This window comes from Caretta caretta, chromosome 3 (genome assembly GCF_965140235.1).
Source record: "Caretta caretta isolate rCarCar2 chromosome 3, rCarCar1.hap1, whole genome shotgun sequence".
Classification (NCBI taxonomy): Eukaryota; Metazoa; Chordata; order Testudines; family Cheloniidae; genus Caretta; species Caretta caretta.
Genome location: NC_134208.1, coordinates 33964965 through 33986942, shown reverse-complemented (window position 1 = coordinate 33986942; position 21978 = coordinate 33964965). Strand labels below are relative to the sequence as shown.

General features: G+C 40.7%; 1 long non-coding RNA gene across 4 annotated transcripts in view; it reads left to right on the top strand.

Moving 5' to 3' along the window:
- Window positions 1-21978, top strand: part of LOC125634542 (uncharacterized) — a 67234-nt gene that overhangs the window by 29442 nt on the left and 15814 nt on the right. For 2 of the 4 annotated variants that reach the window (XR_007355958.2, XR_012667564.1), the window contains one exon: window positions 18856-18958. This is a non-coding gene — a long non-coding RNA (uncharacterized LOC125634542). The remainder of the gene's footprint in view (window positions 1-18855; window positions 18959-21978) is intronic. The other 2 variants (XR_007355957.2, XR_007355956.2) reach the window with 1 other exon arrangement.

Below are 21978 nucleotides of genomic sequence, written 5' to 3'. Positions count from 1 at the left end.
CCAAGTATATACATTTTTAATATACAAGGCAACACCTCCTCCCTTTCCCCCCGCCTCTCCTTCCTGAGAAAGCTGTACCCTTCTATACCAATATTCCAGTCATGCATATTGTCCCACCTTGCAGCCAAGCATTCATCTCTAGGATGCACCTCTCTCTGCCTGGGCCCCTACCATTGACTGGAAGGATTGAAGAGAACACCACCTGTGCCACCAACTCCTTCACCCTTATTCCCAGAGCCCTGTAGTCACTTCTGATCTTCTGGGGATCATACCTTGCAGTATCACTAGTGCCCACATGGATGAGTAGCATGGGGTAGTAGTCAGAGGGCCAGATGATCCTAGACAATCCCTCCATAATGTCTTGGATACGGGCCCCTGGCAGGCAACATACCTCCCAGGATGCCATGTTAGGCCAACAGATGGGTGCCTCTGTCATCCTCAAAAGAGAGTCACCAACTACTACAACCCTACGTTTCCTCTTGGAAGTGGTGGCTGCGATTCTCCCAGCCTTGGGGGTACATGGCTTCTCCTCCTCCACCTTTGGGGGAGATTCCTCATTACTTGTTTGCCAGGGGAGCATAATGGTTTTTCATCACTGTGGTGGGTGGTTTGGGAGTAAGGGTGGAGCACTGTCTTCTGCAGAAGTAACCAGCATCCAGTGTCCTCCCTGCGACAGAGCCATATCCTCCTCCCTCGGTGGTGTGACAGCCATCCTCTGTAGCTGGATAGCTTCCTCAGCCTTGGATGTCTTCATATGAATACTCTCAAGCAATTCCTCATGGGCACGGATGCTCCTCAGCCTAGCCACTTCCTCCTGTAGCTCTTCCACCTGCTTCCTGAGAGAGTCAATCAGCAGACACCTCTCCCACGGGATGGTCCCCCCAGCCTGGCTTTCTGAGATGGGAAGTGCAGGCCACAGTCTCTGCAAATCCACACCAGGATCTGGGTAAGGCTTTCATGGTTCGGTTCTCTGTCTGGATACAGGTGCAGGTGAAGGAGATAGGAGCAGTGTTGCACTGGCAATGCAGCCCTTCCTAACCACAGCAGTTTTATTATGACTTTTTCTTACAAACTCCCCTGTTCACAAAAATATAGAACTGTTAATATATAGTCCATGGGGAATACATATTAGACAATATGCCAGTTCTACTTAGTCTTATGCACTTTACTACACTGCATGTTTAAAATTTACAGAGCCCTTTTTTCTTTTGTCTGAGTCATGCAAGGAAGCCTGTTTCTGACAAATAGGACCTGAACAGGTCACAAAGGGCCATCTCTTACAAGGTTCTGAGTGCCTCGGGAGAGGTCCTTAGTGCCTTCGACTACACTGGCTTCCAGTGGAATCGAAGATCTTACATCTTACAGGATTACACCTTATCTGAGAAACTTTCTTTTGGTCTACTCAGTCTGAGCAGGTCTCCCACTTCTGAGCTGGATGAAATCTAATGTGCTATCATGCTAACTTCAGGTAATCTTCACCTATGAATGTATAGAAATCATGGTAAAAATAACACAGTTGACTTGAGATTATAGACATTCTTAACTGGGAAAATACATTAACTTATGGACGTGTCTTTAATAAAATGGAATTCAGAACATTCAGAAATCGTTGTTTGTGAAATATAAAATAGAAATTACTGTTATTGCTGTAATGTTGATGCTGCATTTGTCGTGAAGCTTCTGAACTCTAGCAATGTAATTTTGTGCTTAATTTCTTGAGCTAAAGAGATAGTTGTACAAATGAACAGTTTGTATTACATTTAAAGAAGTATTATTGCACTGCATTGATGCTGTTTGTGCATTTTGTAGAGCAATTTTAGCAAGTTAAAAGTAAAATGTTTTCCTGCATAAATTAGATTAATCTTGCAAAACTTCAGTCCAGTACCAACTACACAAATTACACATTTTCAGATGTTTTAAAAGGTATATTACCATAATGTTAAATCTTTATGTTATGATTCTTCTGTTGCTGCATAAGCTCTGGTGAATTTTTTCTTTGCAAAGCCCTCTTAATTTCACATGCAAAATTCTTCAGAAGATCTAATATAACACCATAATCCAGTAGTTGCAGCAGCAAAGAGCTGTTCCTCCTGTTGGAAGATCTGAGTTTTGTCTATGAATCTGGGATCCTTCCTTCAATCCTTACTCATGTGAGTAAATATTTGAGTCCATTGATTTCAAGTGGAGTTACTTCAAGTTACAACAAAATTATCTCAGTAGTACTTGATGGTCAACAGTATCAAAGATCGCTAAGAATGTTAGCATTGACATTTGTCCATTGCTCACAAAATACACTTAGTATTTTAAATAAAGTCCACTCCCAGGCTTCTGTTTGTGAGAGTGAGTGAAGCCAAACAAGAATGATGTTGTCTTGCTCTCTACAGCACCCACTGAAGTTTTGTTAAAAATGAATAATGTTTTATAAAACTTTATTATATATATTTAATAAATATATCAGTTAGAGCTGGCTGAAAAAAAATGTAAGGGTGTATTTGCAAATAATGTAAAAATAGTTTATTATTTCAGCAAATTTAAAACATTTTTCAAAATGTTTCATTTCAAAATATATTTTTCTTTTTGTTTTGGTGGTAGTAGGGAGAGAACACTTCCTTTCACTTCATCTTTTTCCTGGGAGAGGGGAGAATGTTCAAACTTGGTAAAATGAAAAAGAAAGAAAGAAAGAACATTTAGATGCAAATAATTTTTCCCATAAAAATATTTATTGTCAACCAGCTCTAACAGCAATGCTCTACAAATGTCAATGGAAGCTGTTTTTAATTGTGATTTAATTGTCCTAGGCAATATTTGAAGTACAAACATTGCAGCACTGTGCATTGCATGAAAACCAAAAAAATAAGTGCCTAGAAATTGACCAGAGACTAAAGTGAAACTAACTAGAGCCCCAATTCAGCATGTTCTTAATTAGGGACAACCTGAATGCTTAAAATTAAGTGTATGTTTGAGTGCTTTGCTGGATCAGGGCCTAGGTGCCAGAAGTTGGTGAGATTTGTCAGTGCTCAGCTCTTAGGATCTTAGCTATTTAGAAGGCTCCTATCACCTTGGTATCTATTCTTATCATGCAAGATCAATGAAATGCAGAAAAGTAAGCAAACATTATAGATAATGGACAGTAATTGAAAAAAACCCATCTATTAAGATAATTTTAGGTGTTTAGTACCACATAGTAACAGGCTAATGCATCTGGGTTTTGTTTGTTTGTTTGTTTTTTCTAACCTGACAGTTTCATTTTTTTAGGTTATTTTTTCTATTTTAATTTTATGGTTGATATTGCTATAAGCTCTCTGTGTTACGTGGGTCTCTTGACTAACCAAAACTCTTTCTGGCCTAAATGGGAAGGTTCAGCCGGGTACAAGTATTGATATTGCCGTGATTAGCATGTGAAAGGGGTCATACACAGTGCAAATGTGTAGCTGCACCTGGGAGTCTTTATCCTGCTACCATTTGGAAAGATTTTTGTACTAATATTTGTGATAGAAAAATAATAGAAAATATTGACATGGGGTACAAATATTTGGCTAAAATAAAACGAATGCATTTTTAAAACTCATAGTGCCAAAAATTTAAAGTGCATTTCCAAACTGCCAACTGCCCCAGGCTTGTGTTTAACCCAATCTGAGTCTTTTAAAAATAGCTTGAGAAAAAAAGGCAAAACACTCCCTTATCTCTTGAGAGAAAAGTTTTGAGAACTACACGAGGGTGCAAAAAAGCAAAAATCAACCAACTTCCTCTCCGTAACAACCTGCATTTATCATGCCCTGGTCAGGTAAAAGTATCCGCACAGGTTCAGCTGACTTCACTGGGACTTCACAGTGCTATACAAGTTAAACTATGCAAACTTTTTGTAGGATTTAAACCTAAATACTCAAATCTGCAAACTGTCATATGCTTAATTTTAAGCATATGGTTAATCTCATTAGCTTCAAGTTAAGCACATGCCTAAGCATTTGCAGCAACCATGCTTTTGTTTGCAGTAATTGATGTACAGAGCAATCATTTGCATGCACAAATGCATAATTGTATGTATAAGGGGGTAATTAGTGTGGAATTACCAAATCTCTGTGAATAGCTCTTTTGCAGGCATAAACAGGTTTTCTGGCATACATTATGGATGCATATAAAATGTATGGGCTTATCTGTGAAGCCAGACATATGAAAATATGGACATAAAGATTGTATATGGGTTTTGGGTGGGAAGCAGGTAAGGGAAAGGATGAGACCTGTGATGGAAGGAATAAAGGAAGCTATGGAGGAATCCTGTGGTGGAGAGATACGGTGATTGAGTCTTGTTTTCAAGAGAGAGCCTTTTCCTCCCTTCCCTCAACCAAAATAACTAACTAAAAGACTGCAGACTGTGACGGTAGAATGCAGTACATTCTAGGAACGTCAGTGGTTCAAGATGTTGTTACCTGGACTGGGGAGTACTGGGAATGGGGTTTAGTTTGCCTCACATACATTATACAGCACTGAAGAGGTTAAGCAAAAGTTGCCCCTTCCTTAGAATGTACTAATTAAAAATGTAAAACCAGAGAAATACAGCTGGATAAATAAAAGCAGCCCAGATGGTATAGCAACCAACTTCTGGCAGGTCTTGCAGCAGACAGTATTCCTGCATATTTTATATCTTAGCCCAGTATGTCACCAGACCAGCTACATCAATGAATGCTCAAGAAGAGTTACAAAATGAAGGGCAGTTGAATGCTGTGAATATTCCCAGGGCATCTCAGTTCCAGAAACACTTTTACTAAATTGCAGGGTGTTTATCCACTATGTAAATTCAGAGTATTTAATAGCCCAGGGTATTTCATACTTAACTCTGGTGGAGTGGTTCCTGACTAAGCTGTACTGTAATTTTTGCAGCAACACTAGTTCAAGTGCTACAATATTTAGGTCAAAATTCACCCCTCGGCTTTGCACACAGAGGTTGACCCTATTGATCTCCCCTATGTATCCACAAGCCTGAGCCATAGCCCCGAATCAATGGATTCCGAGGATATGTCTACCCTGCAATTAGACACCCGTGGCTGACCCATGCCAGCTGACTTGGCCTCACACGGTTTGGATTAAGGGAGTGTTTAACTGTGGTGTACATGTTCCAGCTCAGGCTACATCTTGAGACCCTTCCACCTGACAGGGTCCTGGAACCCAGGCTCCAGCACACACCCGATTGTGTACACCGTAGTTAAACAGCCTCTTCGCCTGACCCCCATGAGCTTGAGTCAGCTGCCCCAGGCCAGTATAGACATACCCTGAGTGAATTTAATAGACTTTGGATCAGGTGTTGCATGTGCAGAAATTCTGAAGTCTGGATCCAACAAGGTATCAAGGTTAAAGTATGGGATTGGGAATGATGAATCCACTCTGCCATTAATTCACTGTGTGACCTTGGTTAAGTAACTTGTCATGTCTAAGCCTCAGTTTCTCCAGCTACAAAAGTGGATAATAATTACAGCTGTGAAAATGATTGAGTTTTCATTTTGAATCGGCCCAAAATGGAAATCTTTTGGTTTTCTTGGTGAAACAAAAATTTAAAAAATATTTCTTTCAGATTGAAGGAAATGTTTCGTTTGACTCGAAACCAAACACTTCATTTCAATTCTGGGCATATTGAACTGTTTGTTTTTTTTTAATTAAAAGCAAAGGAAATTTGGACAAGCCATTCATAAAACTGGATGTGTTGGCAGCTGCTGCTGCCATTTACTCAATAGCTTAGTGGTTAGAGCACTCATCCAGGATGTGGGGCACCTGGCTTCAAATCTGCACTCTACCTGCTGTAGAGAAAGGATTTGAACATGGGTCTCTCTCTCTGACGATGATTGTGCTAACCCCTGGGCTAGAGAGGAGTTATACTGAGGTGGGTCTCAATGTCTCCTTTTGAAGCTGTTTGATTTAGTATCAATCTTAATTGGTGTAGGTTCTGGAACCCAGGTGCCCCCTGCCTGTGTGTGAGTGCCCTAACTGCTAGGTGTAGAATCAGTCTTACACTCTTGCTCAATGAATATCTAAGTAGCTATACAAATCAGAAGGATCTTCAACAGGAGAGACTGAGAGAGACCCAGCGGAGAATACCATCTGGGTGGCTAGGGCAGCTACTTACAGGATGGGAGATTCAAGTTCAAATTCCCACTCAATATCAGGCAGAGCAGATATTTGAACCTGGGTATCCCACATCCTGGGTGAATGCTCTAACCACTGGGCAAAAGGGGGAACACCATCCCTACTTTCTCCAGCTCTAATAATAATACCTAGTTAGCGTAGTGATGTGAGGTTTAATAATGTGTTTAAAATACGTTGCCATTCTCAGATGAAAGGTTCTATAGAAGTGTAAAATACTGTTATTTCCCTGCCATTTGTTCACTGACTGACATACAACTTACAATTTCCCAGGGGCAGCATTTCTTACGGTCACCTGCTTTGTTTCTGATTCTTTGTCTGGCCTTTTATGAAGGATAAACTTATTGCTGGATATATCTGTCTAATAGCATCCACATTGTGAGTGTTCATATTGGATCGAGTTCTCTTCTCCCACTGGTGTAAAACTACAGTAAGTCCATTGGTTTAAAAGAAGTACCTTTAATGCCTCCTGCTGCCTCATGGAGCAGGTGCTACACCTAGGTAGGTTCCCTGAGGAACACATCTTCATGCCTTGCCCCTGCACAGTGATGTGACTAAACACACTGGGCCAGATTTTTGGCTCCAACTTTACCTGCTTTTTACTGCATCATCTGAAGATCCTCCTGGCAGAGGAATAGGTATGTTGGGGATGTGCGGGAACAGAATAGAGCACACAGTGCTGCACCTTATGTCCTGGCACACTGGTCCCTGCAGCAAGCGTACTTAAAGCAGCCCTTAGACTTCTGTAACTGTTGCCAGGGATTGTCTTGGCACCCTGGGCAGCTCAGGATCAGGGGAATGGAATGGTGGCTTAGAGCAGTGGCTCTCAGCCTTTCCAGACTACTGTACCCCTTCCAGGAGTCTGATTTGTCTTGCGTACCCCAAAGTTTCACTTCACTTTAAAAGTACTTGCTTACAAAATCAGGCATAAAAATGCAATAGTGTCACAGCCCACTATGACTGAAAAATTGCTTACTTTCTCATTTCTACCATATAATTATAAAATAAATCAATGAGAATATAAATATTGTAATTACATTTCAGTGTATAATATAGAGAGCAGTATAAACAAGTCATTGTCTGTATGAAATTTTAGTTTGTACTGATTTCGCTAGTGCTTTTTATGTAGCCTGTGGTAAAACTAGGCAAATATCTAGATGAGCTGATTTATCCTGTGGAAGACCTCTGTATAACCCCAGGGGTATGTGTACCCCTGGTTGAGAACCACTGGCTTAGAGCACCTTAAAACTAGCATCACTGAGAATCTGACCCACTGTTTTGTAGCCATAGAACCGCATCTTAATTGGATTAATTGGTCTTTGGTAGTTGTGTATGAGGAGGAGAGGTAACACCTGTTGGAAGGGAATGGAGTGGAAATGTAATGGATTATCATAATCTGATGAGTAAGCAACATCTTCGAATTGGGAATGTAGGCTAAATGAAGGTGTTATGCTGTGGGGACAAATATCAATGATAGGCAAAGCTTAAAATCTTTAGAATACAGGTGATAGAAAATAGACCAGGAGCCAATATTTTAAAAAACAGAATTACTAAAAAGATATGAATAGCTTGTGGATTCATTATTTGTAAAAGACATAGATTAAAAATATGCATAAACAAGTGTAAAATTAACAACTAGAGAGAAAGCAAGGGTTAAACAAGGGTGAAAAATAAAACGCCTGATATTAGTTAAAATTAAAAAATAAAGGCAGACAATAAATAAGGATTGAAACCAATTTTTTTAAAAGTGGCATTTAACAGAATACATAAAGAGATAATCATGATTAGTTAGGAGAGAGGCTGGGGATTACTTATATATAAATTATATATATTATTATTACTGGTAAATATTGATTTCATTGCACACAAACATACTGGCAAAAAATATTTCCATCGATGATAATCAAAATTTCTAATAGACAAAGTAAGATAAATGATGCTCAAGGATTTATTACAGTTTGATTTAAAGAAATTTCCTTTGTATACTTTGACATGGAATGCTGGCAATTTGTGTTTTAAAAGTTCTAAAGCTTTAACTTTTGAGTCTGTGTCTGCTGACATTAAATGATTATTGTCTCATCCCTCCCATAATTTTCTGCAACTGTCAAAATTTAAATTGGCGAAAATAAAAAAAAGCTCAAAACCCATCATTTTGCACAGCTGTGAAAATTTAAATAGATAAAAAGCTAAAAATATGCTTTCAAATAAACATTGATATTATCCATTGACATTATTAAAAATGAATTCTGCCAAGCCTACTTTTATATTATAAAAAAGAAGGGATCATCTTCGTCATTTGACACGTTATATCCCTTTTCCTCTACTTTCATGTGTGTTATACTATTTTGGGCCCTGATGCTGCCAGTTTTTACTCATGTACTTTACTTTAGGGACATGTAGTCTAATTCCTCTCAATAGATGTGTCTTCACTGCAGAGTTAGCATTGGTGTTGCCCCTGATCTCCCTTCTGTCTACACAAAAAACCCTCTAGCCTGAACCTGAGGTGCTTTGAACCCAGGCATGGTTCAATGCAGGGCTGGCTCTACACTTTTTGCCGCCCCAAGCAGCGTGCCGAATTCAATGCCTGAAGAAGGGGGCTGCCGCAGAATTGCCACAGCGGGCGGCCAAAGAAGGGGGCTGCTGCCGAATTGGTGCCATGAGACTGTGAAGATACAAACTGCCACCGAATTGCCGCCGTGGCGAAAAAACCCATGCCGCCCTAACAACTCATGGACTGCCGCCCCTTTAAGATTGCCGCTGCAGGCACCTGCTTGGAATGCTGGTGCCTGGAGCCGGCCCTGGTTCAATGTATAGGCCTGAGCCTGGATTTTATGTTCTCCTGGGCTGGCGACCCACCTACTTTGTTGTGGGAATGCAGTCTCATCAAGCCTGGGTGCTGTTAGTTCTCCAGTTCTAGCCCACAATTCCACCTGGGATGTACTTTCTTGTCTAACTCCTTCTTTCTGCATTGGAAATCATCTGGCTCAGCCATTTAATCCCACAGTTGCCTGCTCCATTTCTGACGCATTCCACAGCATTTGAACAGAAATGCTGGCCAAGAAACCCTCCTCCCATCATGCTGGCAGCTGGGCAGAAGCTGGCAGCAGCCTTCTGGTAAAGCTGTGATGTGATATTAGTAAGACCCATAATTTGTGGAAATGTATCTCGAATGACACCTTTATGTTTAGTGGACAGGAAAGAAATGGCAAGGCAGAGAAGTCAGGTGTGCTGTGAATTTGCGGACTTAATTCCTTAATAACATTCTTATTACAAGTTCTTGCAGCCAAACGCTCTTTGCTTTCACCTCCAGAATGTCTGCATTAGTAATGAATAAGTCCACTTGGGAGTTATTTACATAAAAGTATTGTTTTCCTGTCACTGCCACAGACAGCAGCTCCACACTAGGCAAGAGAGACAGAGAGAGAACCCTGAGAATGAATTCACGAGCAGCCCAGTTTAATGAATGACTATGAACCATCCTGACAGAAATCCATCCCGCCTATTGTGGATGCAGTTACATGGATCTGGAATGGCTAAGGCATTGCAATGGGGATGCTCCACCTGTGGTACGTTAGCCCAGGCTAACTCTGCACTGCAGACCTGTCCATTGGGACTGTTCACATGCCTACAGCTAAATATGTGTGTTTTTCTAAGCTCTTTGAATCAGAGACTGTATATCCGACATGTCTGTACAGCACCTCACACATTTTGGGCACTACTGTTGTATACATAATATAGCACCCAGTCATGTTTGTGGCACATGCCACAGATGCTAGAAACCAATTTTAGAAATGTTTACAGACTTTTAAAAAGTTGTCTTAATTCTTTTCTCCCATCAGTTTTATACTGGTATAACTCCACTGATCACAGTGAAGTTACTTCTATCTTAGCGCCTGAACCCTTTACAGAGATCCCCACAACTGGATTTCTATTCCTATGTCGATCCCTTTGCAGGATTGGATCCTTACATCTGTGTAAGTGAAAATAATATGACTGTATTATGTAATATGATTGGGATTTCTTTTGTATTCTTTGTTTGCTCCTTTCCTGCCCACACATGGGTCTCAAGTCTATCATGGAAATCAGTGAGTCCCATATTAACTGTAAGTCTAGGACCATATCCATATCCTTGTGCCCTCTTTAGTCTGTATTGAAGACAGAAGGCAATATATGGCCCTTAATCAGGGGACATAATGGAGGCTTATGCATTGTAAGTATAGACAAGCTTTGGTGAAATCCTATAAGAAAAATGATTCTCTGGGTTTATTGTAGCCATGGACTTCATTACTGTTCTAGCAGAACTAGCAGCATACATTTTGCCATAGTAACTCTGAGATCCTCTTATTCCAGAAATGGTCTCCTGAGTGATTTGGAATAGACTTTGACTTTATGGCCAAATTTTCATGCAACGCTAGGCTGCTTTTTGCTGTAATAAATGTACTGCTCTGGCAGATGTTTTATTTTCAAGAATTTTTTTCAAAATCAACACTACCGAGTGATACTGTGAAGCTTTGATGGTGTAATCCTGACTGAAAAAGTCTTCTGGCACATTTGATAAAGACTTGTGATATACATGCTGCTGTGTTATAAGAGATATACCACTGCACAACCTGCTACTTGAGTTGAGTGCCCCTTCTTCCCCCAGTTTTGGACATCCTCCTCCAAGCTTCCCATATGGTTTCCCATATGGAAACGCTGAGTTTTATGGACTGACTCACACTTTCTGAGGAGCAAAAGCAGCAGACCCCATACACTTCTGAACTCAAGCGGGAACAGAGACAATCCTTCTGTATTTCAATAAAAAGAAAAAAAGTTGTCAAGAACATGAGACTTTTCTTTCTTCAGCAGTTTTCTTCCCACACACCCCTTTCTTTTTTGGTTGTCTGTCCCTGGATCTTTTCCTACTCCAGGTGATGTTTCCTTCTAAGTGGAGAATTTAAAGATTGAAGTGTCAAGATGCACAGCATACACACACACAAGTAATAATTTGCCTAGTGTGCAAACATCTGTTACTGGCTGCGTAGTTAATGGCTTGAGTGAAACAATCTATTCTGCACTGGATACTTTGGATAGTAGTGAATACTTTCCACCAAAATGTAATATTTGCTTTTCATTGAGCAGCTATGGATGACAGTTTCAGATAGTGGCTGAGTAGATGATATATGCTATATTATCTGTTTTAACATTAAATGTTGTATATTGGTTCCTAATGACACTGATGAAAAAGTTTTCTGATTGGCTTGGGAAATGAGGGAGATCAACAGACTCAATACCACCACTTGGTTGGTCAGGAGTAGAGTGTCATGAATTGTTCATCATGAATATTATTCACTGCAAATTTTACTCTTGTGTTTTTTCCAGTTAACAAATTGTCCACAGATTCAGATTTCTACAAATGTATTTATTATTCATTGGTATTTTCCAAGTGGTTTGTGTGGACCTTTCTTTAACTTCTCACTTTGACTCCTTGCTATTTTTTTATTCATGGTATGTGCGTGGTTGGCTCAGTCAGTCGCTCAGGAGAGTGTCTTTTTCACACCCCTGAGTGATGTAAGTTAGATCAACTTAAGCAGTAGTATAGACCTGCCCTTAGTGAAAGCATACATTCAAGCCAACAAGTGATACGAGCAGAGAACAGGGAATTGGATTCTAATCATGGCACTGTCTCATAAAGTGACCTCAGGTAAGTCACTTACCCTCTCTGTCTTAGTTACCCCATCTGTAATAAGGAGCTAAAAATACTTTATTTACCTCACAAGCGTGTTGTAAAAATTAAATTGTTAATATGTGTAAGAGCTTTGAAAACAAAGAGCCTGCATTTTTAGGAAATTTGCTCTTTTGTTTGCAACTTATTGCCGCTGTAAATACTTGAGTGCCCAAACTACACTTGCAAAATTAGAAGAGCTATGTTTAAAAGGTTAGGCCTAAAATTGTTACATGTAAGTGTTAGCTTTGACTAAAAAAGCTCTGAAGAAATAGTTACAAACTGTAATATTAATGCTTAGCATTTATGTATTGCTTTACATGTTCAAAACACTGTATAGACTTTAGCTGTTCTTCACAATACTCCCGTGAAGTAGGTAAGTAAACATTATCGCTACAGCTGGGTGGGAAATGATGACATATGTTGTGGTTTGAAGATATGTGTGTTGTTTCTTTAATACTGTAGCAGAAAGGGTTTGGGGAAGGTTATAGGCAGAAACTCTATAGTGAAACAGGGAAAGTATGTAGTCTCAGCAATAATAGTTCCCTTCTGTGGGATACTGCCTTCTGATCTCTCCAATTGTTCTTCTACTTCTTATCCACGTTAGAGGTATCTAAGGCAATGTCTACACTAAGTTAAGTCGACTTAAATTACATCGATGATCACCTACCTCTGTAATTAAATAGCTTTTGCATATCCACACAATGCTTCTTATGACAGCGGAGTATGTCCACAGTTTGTGCTCTTGCATTGATAGAGAGAGCAGTGCACCATGGGTAGCTACCCCACTGTGCAACTTGCCACCGTCTGCCCATCTGGGAATGGATCAAAGTGCCTCAAAGGGGCAGTCCCAGCATCCCATGATGCAGTTTTCTTCGGCCCAACATTCCGTGGGCTTCTTATTACGTTTCATGCCACTTTTCAGCAGCCCCTGTAAATTGCACCCCCCATCTCTGTCTGGAAGCACTTCTCTCCAGTCTCATCATGTGCATTATGACCACAAGGTGGCTGATTCTGCAGTATTTCATGAGCTGCAGATCTGATAATGACTCCATGGTGTCTGCCCTGCTGTGTTTGCCATGGAAAGAAACAATTCAAGATTGCTGTTGGCTTTCATGGAGCAGCCGCACACAGTGGACTGTCGCTACTAGGCTCAGGAAACAAGCACTGAGTGATGGGATTCCATCATGATGCAGGTTTGGGATGAGGAGCAGCGGCTGCAGAACTTTTGGATGCACAAAGCCACCTTCCTGGAACTGTGTGCGGAGCTCGTCCCTGCCCTGTGGTGCAAGGACACCAAAATGAGAGCTGCCCTCATGGTGCAGAAGTGAGTGGCAATTGCTGTGTGAAAGCATGCAACTCCAGACTGCTAAAGATCAGTCGCTAATAAGTTTGGAGTTGGGAACTTCCACCGTGGGGGTTGCAGTGATGCAGGTGTGCAGGGCCATTAATCGCCTCCTGCTCTGAAGGACTGTGACTCTGGGAAATGTGGGAGAAATAGTGGATGGCTTTGCAGCAATAGGATTCCCTAACTGTGGCGGGGTGATAGATGACATGTATATCCCCATTTGGTCCCCAGGTCATCTTGTGATGGAGTACATCAACAGAAAGGGCTGCTTCTCTATGGTATTGCAAGTGCTGGTGGATCACCGGGGTCATTTCACCAACATCAACATGTGATGTTGATGATCCTTGGATAATCCTTGGAGACCAGCCTACCCCTTACTCCCATGGCTTATGAAGCTTTACACCAGAAACCTTGACTGCCACAAGGAGCGCTTCAACAACAGGCTTAGCAGGTGCAGAATGACTGTTGAATGTGCCTTTGGCAGATTAAAGGGTCGCTGGCACTGCCTTTTTGGAAGGTTAAACCTCAGTGAGGAAACTGTTCCCATGGTCATAGCAGCCTGCTGTGCTTTGCCTAACATTTGTGAAGCTAAGGGGAAACATTTCCACAGGGGTGGAACATAGAGGTGGATTTGCTGGCGGCCGCTTTTGAGCAGCCAGATACCAGGCTGTTAGAGGGGCACAATGCGGGGCTATTCGAATCAGGGAGACTTTGAAGGAGCATTTTGACAATGAGGCCCAGTAATAAGTCTTTCTGTAATGCACTGGCCCAGGCATTGTTTTCTAGCAGTGTTGAATGACCTTGTAATGAATGCTGTGTGAGCATAACTGTAGTCTGCCAATGTACAGATTTCCTGTATGTGCCATCTTTGCAGAAAACAAGTATATGTAGGATTAAAAGGCCTTCCCTCTGCATCCATCTCACAAGTCCTTTTATACTGGATCGTGTGATTTGCAGAAAGCTTCACTAAGGGAATCTTAGAAATGAGTGCCAATGTTTCCTCACTCTAATCCTCCCATTCCAGGTTATCTAGGCTTTACCTCATTGTGCCTATAGGACTGACTGTCTCAAATGCACAGAATCTGTATTCCCTGGAAACTCTTCATGTAGGCAAAGTAGGGCAGAATTTTAAATGACTGAATTTCCTTCCTTTCATAGGCTTGTCAGCCTTGTAATGTTTTATTTTTCTTTTTTGTCCTTGAAAATTGCTTTAAATCTGTTTATTACAAGATTGTAATAACTGTGAATTAAGTTAAGTAGTTTGAGAAGTCACAACAAGTTTACTCCACTGTACAATTATACAGCCCACAATTCAGGAAAAAAAAATTTAGTATTTCAAATCTTCCAGAATGTTCTGCAGAAAATATATTCACCGTGTCTAATAAAGCTCTTTCTCTGCACCATCGTTATGTTTCTTCAAAGCATTTCCAATAAGAACACTCCGAATTATGTCCCCTTAGCTAGTTCATCTGTTCAGTCAATAAGCAGCATTTTATTGCTTTTATGAATTAAGCCCACTTTACATCCAATCATTTTGCAAACATCTGTAGCTGAATCAGTCTAGGGAGCTTTTGAAAAATCAATCAGTAGGGAACAGCTTTCACTTCATGTGTTTTTTATTTTAATAAAGTATTTACACACGTTTGCTCCAAATGAAATGGAAAAAAGCACTAACCCTCGGTGCCATATTCTAGCGGCGCAGTGTAACACCGCTTGCAGCTGGTAAAAAGGATGATTGGGCATTTGAAAAGAACAGCTATCACCATTGGAATAATAGACCATCAATAGTCTGCTTACTGGCCACAAGCTACTAAACCAGAGTTTATAGTGACCAACAATGGACCCCATTGGTGGTGAAGGTGGATGAGCTATGACTGTCAATGCATGGATATACAAGGTGGAAAAGGAGTTAGATCTTTGAAACACATTCAGGAACCAATGGAATATGGTGGAAGAGTTCTTGGGAATGGAGATTCCCCGCTGCAGCCCCAAAAGCCCTCTACATCTCCCCAGTCCCAAGGTGGCAGAGAGAAATGATGGGACAGACTGCAATAAAGCATCAGGGCTAAAGCCCTTGTTATTACTGACTCCAGAAGGAGGGGTGTGTTTTGCATGCATGTGACGGGCATGACCCAAGCCCTGCTCAGGGAAGGCCACAACTCTTTTGAAGTCCAACTCAGACCTCAGAGGTGAGTTCTGTGCCACCACATGGAACATGTTGACACCAAATGTTACTGGGTACAAGACAGTCCTTGTCAGAGAACTCACTGGCTACAAGATTGTAATTGCCAGCATCACAGGGGCCTGCCTGACACAAAGTGATGAAATCACTATTAAAGGAGCAACCCTCCTCCATTCCGGGGTCTAGACCAGTGGTTCTCAAAGCCGGTCTGCCGCTTGTTCAGGGAAAGCCCCTGGCAGGCCGGACCGGTTTGTTTACCTGCCGCGTCTGCAGGTTCAGCTGATCACTGTTCCCACTGGCCACGGTTCACTGCTTCAGGCCAATGGGGGCTGTGGGAAGCAGTGCAGGCCAAGGGACGTGCTGGCCACCCTTCCCGTAGCCCTCATTGGCCTGGAGCGGCAAACCACAGCCAGTGGGAGCTGTGATCGGCCAAACCTGCGGACGTGGCAGGTAAACAAACTGGTCCAGTCCACCAGGGGCTTTCCCTGAACTAGCGGTGGACCAGCTTTGAGAACCACTGGTCTAGACTGTACTCAGGTGTAGCACTTATTAGACAACCTGTAGCACAGACCTTAACTACACGGAACCCCATGTCCTCACACTTACTTTATGTTCAGGTTCAACACCACCGTGCCTACTTATCTGTCTTTGTGGCCTATATGCCAAAAGAAGACATGTCACCTGTGGAAAAGGACACATTTCTTCCATCAGCTAGCAGCAAAAAATCTGGTCATCTCAGCTGCATGACACATTGCCAGCACATGGGGATTTCAGTGCTGTGACTGGCTGTGATTGAATTGAGTGTGAAACCATGATAGATCCCTTGTGCTTCAGGTTCCCCAAATGGCAACACTGCTTCGCTTCTGACGTTATTTGTTGCCTACGGTTTGTCTGTCCTGGGCCTCTGATTAGGCACCTCAATAACCAATGCTGGACTTGGATTTCAAACAATGGACATCCTCCAATGACTAGGTCTTGCCCATTGACAAAAAATGTCTCTGAGCTGAGACAAAGTTCAGAATCTAACATACCTGTGTTTTACTAAGTTGAGCCAGATCCGGTAACATCACTCTACAATTCCTGATATGATGTCATCTACTGTAGTCACTCTGACTGGTGCAATGGTCCTCAATAGACTATAGAGTGTTTGATGATGATGAATCCTGTATTGGTATATTTTCCTAGTTACATCGCATTTATTATTTTTTAAGATATACAGGCTGTGTGGGAGGCTGGAGAGGAAGGATGATTTTGTGGTTAAGGCAGTAGACTTGGAATCAAGAGGCATGGTTTCAATTCCCAGTTCTGCCATAGATTTCCTATATGACCTTGAGCCAAGTCACTTAATCTCTGTGTCTCTGTTCTCTCTTGGTAAAATGGGGATGATACTTCCTTACTTCCACCTCTGTTTATTTTGTCTATTTAGATTGTAAGCTCTTTGGGACAGGGACTGTCTCTTGCTATATGTTCTTATAATGCAATACAAATGAATAACAGTAAGTTGCCCTCATCTGGTGTTTCCCCTGGTTGAGGTAGGAATAGTAAGGGAAGCATTCACTTCTGAGTAATCTTAGAGAAGAAAAGCACATACATTATGGAGAATATGGGTAAATTATGAAAAATTGGGCTTACTGCTTCCACCTTGCTTAATATACATAGATGGTCTTTTAAAACTCGCTAGGTTTTCCAAAGGTAATTATGAACGGTCATCTCAATACCCACAGTACTCCCTTGTTTTTCCCTCACATAAACTCTAAGAAATATTCTGAATGCTGAAAATACTGTTCCACATTGTAACATTGGATTTTGATCAGAACTTCCCATTGAAGTAAGTCAGTGTTTTTTCTTAAAAATTGATGGCTATGTATGGCACAATGAAAATACTCATTTAGGGCTATATTATTACATCTTTGCATACATTGAGTAGTATTTTACTTTTGGAATACCCTCATTAATTTTTATGGGACTAGTTGTAATATAAGGTCCTATTCAGTGTGAGTAAGCATATTTGAACCTGGTTCTTAGTTATCTAAGGCAATTGGCAAATTTTATGGGCCATCACCATCCCTCTTGCTTGCTGATCTTACATTTCTGGAAATGTAAGGTAACTGCAAATCTCATGCACTGTACATTCAAATTATTTGATTCAATAGTAAATACTAGGTTAATTTGCATATAATTTAAGATCAGCAGTGTCAGATAAAATGTGTATTTTATTGTGCTTATTACTCCTAGCATCCCATTAGCACATGTACTAGTAGAAGTCTCTCAGAGTACAGGGCCTGATTCTCCACTACCTCACACATTGTGTAGTTATTTACGCAAATGGTAACAGTGGGCCAGATTCTCAATCCCTGCTTGGGTATTTTTGCACTGCTCTGGTAGCAAGAGAGGCTGGAAAGCTGCCTCAACAATGAGAGCTGAGGATTCCTCTTGCATAGTGGAGCTACTGGCTGGCATAGAAGCAGTATAGCATGCTCTATGCCACTGTTTCCTGTCCCCCCCATGGTAATGGCAGGACTATTGGGGGGAACTCACATTCTATGGTCATGGGTGATTTATAAAAACCTCACTAGACATTGGCACAAGTCAACATTGGGGGTTGTTTGCATCCACACTGCTCCAGGGGTTCCTCTAGGAGGCATTTGTTCAGCAACAATGCCACCTTAAGCTACTTAACTCACAAGAGAATAGCCTGCCTGTGGCATCACCTCTTATGAGAGTACAATGTGCACTCCTTTCTATGGCTGGCTAGGGATGGAGTGGCCGCACCTGCTATTTTTAATCTTTGCACATTTTTTAGCAGTATGCTGTCAATTGGGCAGATGTATAACTGGCCGGACTTGAAAAGGGCTCCTTGCACCCTCCCCTCCTTGTGCACTTGCACAAGACCCTGGCACAATCTGGCCCATAGCAGGAAAGCGCAATGTTTGGTGAAATGTAGCTAACTTTTGACTCTGTTTGATCTTCCGGTCTTTTTTTTTATTACTATCCCTTTTACAATATATATGTGTCTTTTTGGTGCTTTTGTTCTCCTAATTATTCAGTTTCTCTGTGATCTTTTGGAGTAACCTTACAATGCATTTAACACAGCTAAATAAACATTACCCAACCTGCTTGAATTCACTTAGCATGTTAACTATTCGAAAAAGATTTTTACAGGTACTTTAATATACGCTGCTGGCGCTTTCTTCTGGAAGGTCATTTGAATGTTGCCTCAGAACTGCTAAATTGTTTATTGATCTCATAATTAATCATGTTTGTGGTTACCTCTGATGTTTGCTTCCATGGGTTACTTTTTCAGGTTATTTTAAAAAATGAAATTGAAAAATGATAAAATGAATGAGTTTTGTTTCATGCTTTTTAAATATATTGTGCACTTCCAAAAAAAAAAAATGGAGGGGAGGGGGAGGAGAGGAAGCAGAAAGAAATAACATAATTATTTTTTTCTTAAGCGAAGTTTCAGATCATTGCTTTGTGTTTATATAGAGCTGGAAACTGTATATGTAACTTTTGTCTTGGTTGTCTCCATGAGCTGAGCCTGGGAGATCCAGCAGTAAGAGAATGAGCCTCTACAGTTTCAGCTAAAGCGGTAAGTCCTCTAGTGGTTATCTATAGCATACTTATTTCTTTTGTGGATTAGGCACAGAGGTGGGCACAACACAGACTGAACAGCAGGTTTCCTAATTATGAAGGGCTGAGGCATCATTTCTGGAAGGTGGGATATTCTTTAATCAACATGGAAAAATGATGTTGCTCTGTGAATAGCATCTAAAAAAGGAACCAAATCCATCAATTTAAAAACATCAAGGCCCTATGATGTTGTCTTTCCATAAGCTAGCAAGCTGTCTAAGAAGCTGACATTTAGGTCTCTGAGTAATCAGAAATGACAAACATTGTCACTGTCGCATGATATCCACTTAAAAGTGGAGCTTTCCCACAGCTGTATTACTTTAAAGGGATCCTCTGGTTGCATTGCCTTTGCTTTAGAATCCCTTTAGGGCCAATAGTGGGGACAAATGCCCATCACCCCCTTTGGTCTGCCCACTCTCTGCACTCTAATCACACATGACATTTCTGGACCTTGGAGAATTCTTCTTGGTGTACAAGAAACTATCACATGTGGCTCCCAAGAACACTTATGTTTGCAGAATAAAATCAAGCTGTAATGGTATATTATACTGAGTAAAATTACATCTACTAAACCTGCATTCAGAAAACCACTGATATGAGTGAGATACAAGTTGTAAGTGACTGTCAGCTAAAGTCCATTCTCAGTAACTTGGGGATGGCTGTGAAGGGAAACTGCAGTTAGAAGAGACAGCACTAGTGTAGCCTTGTGTATTCAGTGATGTGTGTGATATGTTGGGTTTGAGAAATAGTTGTAGTTAAAAATATCTGATCTGAATTACTCAGAGTATTGGGGGCCAGATCCTCAGCTTGGACAAAACTGACGTAGCTGCATTGACTTCTGTGGAGCTATGCCAATTTCCATCAGCTGAGGATCTGACTCTGTGTCGATTGTCAGTAAAATACACTGCAATTAGAGTCTTCCTGCACTTACTGTTTTGCTAACGATAATAATGCTGCTACCTAAGAAGCTGCTAGATTAACAGTGCTGGAGTCTGAAGTCTTCTCTTATATAGAGAGAACAAAGAAGAGCATGAGCAGCAGTGCAAATTTCTCCACCTTGCTTGTCTTCTTATGCGGATCAGTATTTCTTTAAGGGTCGCTGTAGCCTTTACTTTAGACACATCTCATTTCATTTTCACATTCATGTTCATAAGTTCCCTGAACAGCCATCAAATGGGTAGTTTTTGGTCACTGCTGATCCATGCCGGGTTTGAAATACTTAATGGACAAGATTCAGCCTTTGCGTAATTCCCTTTCTCTCTGTGGGTAGGGTTGCTTTATACCCATTGAATCATGTTTGAAAAGCCCCTGACCCTATGCAGCTTGCCATTGTAAAAGCTGTAAACTAGTCAGTGATGGAATTCAGAGTTTTGCAAAGAAATATATATAGCAAATGACAGCAATTGTTTATGATTTTTTAAACACCTAAGGAAGAAATCTTGAGGTGCATAAAAGTACTTGCCATTAAACCATTTTCAAAGTGATTATGATAGATAATGTCTAGCCATTTATATTAACTTTGTCCAGTAGGGCAATAAAATGCATTTTTAACACAATTTATATGAGACACTAATTGCCAGATCTGCAAAGACTTCCGACCTACATAATTTCATTGTTTACAATATTAACTACTAAAGCAAAGAGAATTGTTTGTGACACCCCCTGGACAGAGACCAAAAATCCAGATTTGCATTAATGCTCTAGTGAACAAACGCTCATCCAGGAAAGATTAAAACTCAGAGATGGGTCTCCCCCAGCTCCCTCCCATTTTGCTTCTTCCATCATTACAACCATCTCTGCTGCATTTTCAAATGTTTGATTATCTAGTAAGCATTCTCTTTAAAATTGTAATAAAGGACTCATAACCCATATGTTCCCTACTACAGCAAATGAAAGCATTGCTTGTATTTAGTTGCAGTAACTAAATAGGCACCGTTCATTCAAATCTTCAACTTCCCAGAGATGAAACACAAAAAATAGGTGAGAGCTACAGTGTTCCATCCAATCCAATGCAAATGTATGCAAATTTCTTCATATTAGAGTCATTGTCTAGTTGTCATCCTCACATGGGGCACATCAAAGCCATATGACCTGATTTTGCACCTGCTGTTTAATTAAATTTACAAGGCAGACACTCTCTCTACTCCCGGTGATATACAAATCCATTTTTACTACCGCAGCTTCTAATTTACAAGGTAGTTGACTGCTGTGTTTCATAGTCAATAGCTGCCCAACTGCTCTTTGTTAAAGTGAAGATTAAAATCTGAAAACTGGCCACCATTTGGGTATATGAATTAAAAGAAATATTAAAAGTGATTTCCCTCTTCACCTTTTAAAAAAATGGGGCAAAAGGGAATATATAGTAGGAACATTTCATACCAATTATAACAGCCTAGATATTTTTCCCCCTCCTGCTGTGCAGAGACCAAGGCACTTTTGTCAAATTATCAATAGCTTTTGCTGTTTTGCAAGAGCCTTGTTTCGTAACATAGAAATACAGCAGTGCTAGCAGATATGATACTAAAAAACCGGTCTCTCCCCTGCATGGTCATGCAAAGTTTATGGCAGGTATTCATTCTATTGGACTGAAACCTTGGTTAGAGATGATCTCACTCTTTCTGCTGCCATTTTCCCTCTGAAGCACAAACAATAGTTACCTTTCAGTCTCCCAAACCTGTTCTAAATATCAGTGCTATAAAATTCTCTCTTAATCTTTTGACTAGATGATGATCCTCATCTTATTGTAATTAACCTTAATTTTTCTTGAGTGTAATCATTGTACTCTGAGATCCTGCAGTGTATATATACAGTTTTAAAATTAAATTAATACAAATTTAGATATAAAATTTGCTCTGAATATCATCTCAGATGATATTCAACAGTTGCTAGCTGCACATTAGCAGGAATAAAATAAACCCCTTACTAAGAGTAACAAGAAGGGTTTCTTCAGGTATGTTAGCAACAAGAAGAAAGTCAAGG